Below are 5859 nucleotides of genomic sequence, written 5' to 3' on the forward strand. Positions count from 1 at the left end.
ATGAGCACTCCCCAAATGAGCCGAGACTCAAGGACTGCCACCCCCAACCCAGCCCCACAGCGTGGCTCTTGGGGGTCCCCCTCTACCTATAGCACCAAAAGTAGCATCAGCAGTAGTGTAGCCCCAGAGGAAGCAAACATGGAAAACTCCCGCTATGCTGGGCATCCCGACGGTGTGACCTCAGCCTCTTCCTCGGGCCACAGCCAGGGTTGTCAGGGTGTGGCTAGGACGTTCTCAACCTTTATTTTAAGCCACCTCTGATGTTGACTGTCCACATAGAAACAACATGGGAAATGGAATCAAGGAAAGCCAATATAATGTTTAAATTGTGGATGTCCAAGGCAGGGCCACAGCGAAATTCTCTGGGAAGGTCAAGATGTTCTCCCTGCATATGAAATGCTGAACTCGAAATGCTGTGTTCCAGGGAGGCCGGCCACATGGTGCAGGTGACTGGGCAGAGGCTGGACACAAACAGCTGCAGCTGGGAGCAGTGCAGGAATTACACGCTGTGTGTGAAGGACTGGGTCCAGTGGACAACTGAGGTGTGCAAACTGCCCCAGCATTCTATGCACAATCATGCCTGGCATGCCTGTGGCCATAAGAGGTATCGTACCCAAAATACCTGGTGAGGATGGAGGATCACCTGGAGCCCCCTAGGGGACAAGAGCAGAAGCTACCCTCACTGCAGGTCCACCGCTTGCCCCCACCTGGGTGAAACTTCAGAGACTGGACTGGTGTTCCTTCTCTTTTCTTCCATGTTTGTGGGGTGTGGGTTGTTCTTTTTAAAGTACTGGGTTCTTCCAAATCTTGTAGTATACTGATGCTCCAGGAAGATGTCTCAGACAGTCTGTTTTGCACCTCCCTGCCCAGAATTGGGGCTGTGTATCCTCCAGGTTGAGAAGTGGATAGTGATGTAGTGCTTGGACTTAATCAGAACAACTAATGGAAAAGTGACTGAAGACAATAATCATGGTAACGCCTAATAACAACAAATGTGGTACCAAAGGGAACAGGCTGTGAGCCGGACTGCAAGGTAGAAAGGCAGAAATTGTATGTTACCTTCCTGTACTTACACTACCTAATGTTTTCAGAAGGACCGAGGGGGACTTTTAGTCCTGTGGCCTGTGTCAATTAAGACCAAGTGGTCTGCTATAGGATAGCAAAGTCCCATGAACCAGCCTGTGTGGGGCGTCAGAGAAGTGGTGGGTTGTGGGCCCCAAAGCAGCACTTAGCTGAGCAGCTGAACTTCCTGACTAAGGCAGGAGTTGGGCCTTCCCGTTTCTCCATCAGGATAGGGCCCCAATGCAGAAGTTTTACCAGTGAAATGGAGAGGAGGCTTGAGAGCAGGAGGAAGCTGGAGTGTTAGGTGCATACAGAACAGAGGTGCAGGGAGAGGCTGGGAAAGGAAGGGTGGCGAGTAGACCAGGACCCCTTGTTTCCAGGACCACCCACTGGGTGCATTTTCCTGTGTCTTCAAATTAAAACATCCTCCAGCTCAGGGCCTGGACAGCAGTCAGCTCCGATGACAACGCTCTGCTCAGGAGACTTTCTCCCTCTGTGAGCTCTGGCCTTGGCTGGGTGGCCCAGTGGCTGCCCGGGATCTCCCTCATGATCCCCAGCTCAGTGCCACAGGAAGGGCTTTGGGTTTTGTTCTAAAGAGTAGGATATACTGAGGAGGAAGGGACATGATCAACTGCCATCGGACAAGACGCCTCTGGCTGCCTGTGCACAGTGGGCTCGCGGGGGGAGAGAGAGAGGCTCAGAGTCAGTAACGGAGTCCCACCAGCGACTTGCCAACAAATCTGCTGGAAATCACTCATTGGCCCATGATTTTCAGCTGCTTCCTGAATTAGGAATTACTTAACGCAAGTTTCTCATGGACAATCTCTCATCAAGCGTGAACTCAGGATAGGAAGTGGCAGGTGGTGGGAGGGAACATTAAAAGGTGTGTGGCAGAGACATCCAGGTGGCTCCCCATGACCTCACCATCTTCTCTCTCAGAGTGACCTATCACCCAACTTATAGCCAGGCATGCGGCCGCCCAGCACTGCAGAATTCCCAGCCTCTTCTGCAGCTAGGCTGAGAGCGTGACCAGGCTCTCCCTCCAAGACCGCAAGGGAAGTAATCTGTACAACTTCTAGGACAGTTTCTAGGAGAGAGAAGCAGGTCCTTCCTTCTGCTTCTCCCTCTGCCCTGTTGCTGGGAATGCAAACTCTGAGGCTGGAGCTCCATCCTGGCCCATGTGGACTAGGGCAACTCCCCTGGGACAAGACACCAGGGAGAGGAGTTTCCTGGAGCAGCCCTGCCAGACAAGCCCTGGACTGTCTGCTTCTAGAAGGAGCAGGAAAGAGATGCAAATTTCTGTCTGCCACTCTCATGTAAGGCCTTTTCTTAGAGAAACTGAACCTTATTCTAACCAGGACAGTAGCCTTGCAGGGGACTTCTCTGTGTGGTTCCCTTGGGTAAGTCTGTTCCAAGAACCACAGCTGTCTGAAATTGTCAGCCCTCCTTTCCATGGGATGACAGCCACACTCAGCTCCAGGCTATTCTCCTCTCCTGGCACTTCCCCGGAAATCTTACCTGTGAAGATGGAAGCTCCCAACCAAGTAAGTCTGGAGCAAGTCGTTCCAGGGACGTCCTCCTATTCTTTCCGCCCACACTAGTGCACCCCAACTCTCTCCCAAAGATGCAGCTGCTTTTGAAATACGCTGTGCTGACTCTTTCCCTGCTAACATCTGCAGATATTAAAGAGCTCAAGGAACAGGCTCTCATGTCTAGTATAACTTGATTATTGCTAGAAATATAAGTTTGGAACTGGCAAGTTCCCTGCTAAATGGACAAGTTTAAAAACCTAATTTCCAGTGCAAAACACGCCCAATAGTACCTTCTTGGAGTACATCTTTTAGAGTTATCCTCTCCCTGGATATTGCTGTATCCTTCACCTTAGCTTTGGCCTCCAAAAGAGTGACACCTCAGGTTGTTCTTCTCTATCCACAATGTAGGGTAACTGGTAATGGGAGCTGCCTTGTTGAGGATGTCAGCTCTCAGATACTGAGTAGTCTGGGTAGACGGCTGAGATGGCCCTTGGGAACTACTGCTGGCACTGATGCTGTCATCCAGTTCAATCCTTTTCATACTATGAAGGTGCAAAACAGCTAATATTATTCCTACAAGAAATATTACTGCACAACAGTGGGATTTTAGTAGATGAAAAAGATCTAAATAAAGAAAAACAAACATTTGTAAAAACAGTTAAAGATCAAGTTTTTGAAGTTCAGGTGACAATGATGTTCCCTGAAAGTTGTAAGCTGTGAGGTCTTTCTCACAGAAATCTGCTTCCTATTACCCATGTGTATAGAAAAGAGAAAAGCCCATGGTGGTATTGCTTTACATGAATCGGGGGACTCTTAAATTGTTTTTACAGCAATGAAAATTAGTAGAGGCTAATAATCCTCAGGCAATTTCTCAGACCTGGTACACATGGCTATTCAGATTGCCTTTAGAATGAGCTATCTGGCCAAAAGGAAAGTCTTCCACAAAGACCTGGCTGCTGGGAACTATGCCATTGATGACACACTTCAGGTTAAGATCACAGACAATGCTCTCTCCAGAGACATGTTCCCCATGGACTATCACTATGAAAATGACAATGAAAACAGGCCAGTTCGATGGATGACTCTGGAAAGTCTGGTTAATAATGAATTCTCCAGTGCTAGTGATATGTGGGCCTTCAAAGTGATGCTGCGGGAGCTCGTGACTCTGGGCCAAACGCCCTATGTGGACATTGACCCCTTTGAGATGGCCGCATACCTGAAAGATGGTTACTGAATAGCCCAGCCAATCAACTGTCCTGATGAACTATTTGCGGTGATGGCTTGTTGCTGGCCTTAGATCCGGAGGAGAGGCCCAAGTTCCGGCAGCTGGTACAGTGTTTTGCCGAGTTCTGTGCAGCGCTGGGGGCCTATGTGTGACTCTTCTCTCACAATCCCACAGCATCCCGTGGAAGGTGCCTGTCAGGGCTCGCGTGGAGCCAGTTGTGGACGCTTCATCCCTGACACAACTCCAGCAGGAGCACATTTGTCTTCCAGAACGCCGTGCTTTAGGAATGCTTTAGAATCAGAACTTTCTAAGACACACTTAATAATATGGAATATTTTCTAGATATCAGTTTTATTAGGTTGAACTGAAAAGGTTTTTGTAAATTTGGGGGCCCAAAATTTTTAAAACATAGTTATTTTGGACTATGGATACATTCTTACAACATAAATAAACAGTTTTTTAAATTATACAAACACAGGGAAAAAAAAGCCTAATTTCAAAAATGAACCAAATTACACTCCCGGTATGAAGGCAGAAAGTGGACTTAGTCAAGCCTTGGCCTGAACTTTCAGTTTTGGGAGACAGATATTTAGGACTCCCCAGGATGTCTATGTCTATGGATACTTTCCTCTATGCTGTCCATTCTCTTGGAGTCTGCAATTTTATGGGGAAAGGGAATTCTAATATATATTGAACTATTAAAGTTGTCGCGGATATTGTACAAAGAAAGGTATATAGTTCATTTGTTCTTCACATGTTTACTCTAAGCGTCTGCAAAGTGTCTTATAGGGCTGGTTAAAAATAGATTGCATTAATAGAAAATTTGAGGTTTGGTAAGGTCAACAGATCACAAAATGACTGCCATTGAAAAGATACTTTTTTACTCACAGTTCCCAGAGGAGGGGGCATGTCACTCCCTTCATGGCCACACAGGGAAGCACCAAGATCGCTCAGGAGGCAGAGGGAGCAGAGGGATCTGTGAGAGATTTTCCTTCCTGAAAAGAAAGAGATAGGAAGGGAGAAGATTCAAGATGGTGGATTAGGCAAATGCTTGGCTTACTGCATCCCAGGATCACACCAAAATTACAAATAAATTATAGAACAATCAACCTCAAGACTCCTCTGATCACTAGCTGAAGAGCACCACTATAATTAAGGATATAAAGAAGAGTCCACATTGAAACTGGTAGGAAGGGCAGAGACACGAAACAGGCTGACCCCAAACCCACAGAGAGAGGTTGAATGCTGGGAGGGAAACCTCAGTGGGAGGTCCTCCCTGAAGAGGGAGAGGTCCTCAGCCCCACCCAGGGCTCCCCAGTCCAGGCAAGAGGAGTTCCCACAGCATCTGGCAGTGAAACTCAGCGAGGACTCTGTCTGCCCTTCCCGGTGGGGCAGAAGGCAGCTGGAAACCCAGACGCCCTCTTGTAGAGCTGGCACAGGAACTCGCTTGCTCACAGGCACTCACCTGCTCTCTGGTGGAAGAGGTGGCAGCTCTGGAGGTCCAAGGATGTGCAGGAAGGACTGAACTGAGTGCCTTTGGTGCGAGTCATTGTCTCCCCTGTGTGGAGCCTGCACATGTGTGGCTTACAGGAGGTACCATCTTTCCAGGGTTAAGCCCTCCCCCAAAGGGTCAAGTCTGGGTCCGCATTGGTTCGGTGGAATCTGCGTATGCGCATTGCTGTGGTGATGCCATGGATCCCCACCCTCCACACAGCTGATGCTATGTCACCCAGGAAACTCTTGACTGCCGGCCTGCTGGCCCCACCCCCACAGAACGCAGATCAAAATGTGTGGAGGGTCTGTGGCAGCCACGTTTGCTGGAGGGTATTAACCCAAGACCTGTGCCACAGCATACACATGTGGGGGCCTGGGGGAGCCTGAGACAGGCCGTGGCTGGCCATAGTGTTCTCAGGGCACTTTTGTGCAGGGGTTGCCATGGGCTGAGCACCAGTGCCAGAACTGAAACTGCATTGACTTTGCAGAAACAACCCAGTACATCACTTAGCTCCCAGGAACTCCACCCTATCCACCTGGAGCTGC

At 49.0% G+C, this 5859-nt stretch overlaps 1 pseudogene; it reads left to right on the top strand.

Moving 5' to 3' along the window:
- The first annotated feature begins 410 nt into the window (after positions 1–410).
- On the top strand, positions 411–3971 carry LOC117038680 (tyrosine-protein kinase RYK-like; annotated as a pseudogene).
- The last annotated feature ends 1888 nt before the right edge of the window (positions 3972–5859 follow it).

Source organism: Rhinolophus ferrumequinum, chromosome 19 (genome assembly GCF_004115265.2).
Source record: "Rhinolophus ferrumequinum isolate MPI-CBG mRhiFer1 chromosome 19, mRhiFer1_v1.p, whole genome shotgun sequence".
Lineage (NCBI taxonomy): Eukaryota > Metazoa > Chordata > Mammalia > Chiroptera > Rhinolophidae > Rhinolophus > Rhinolophus ferrumequinum.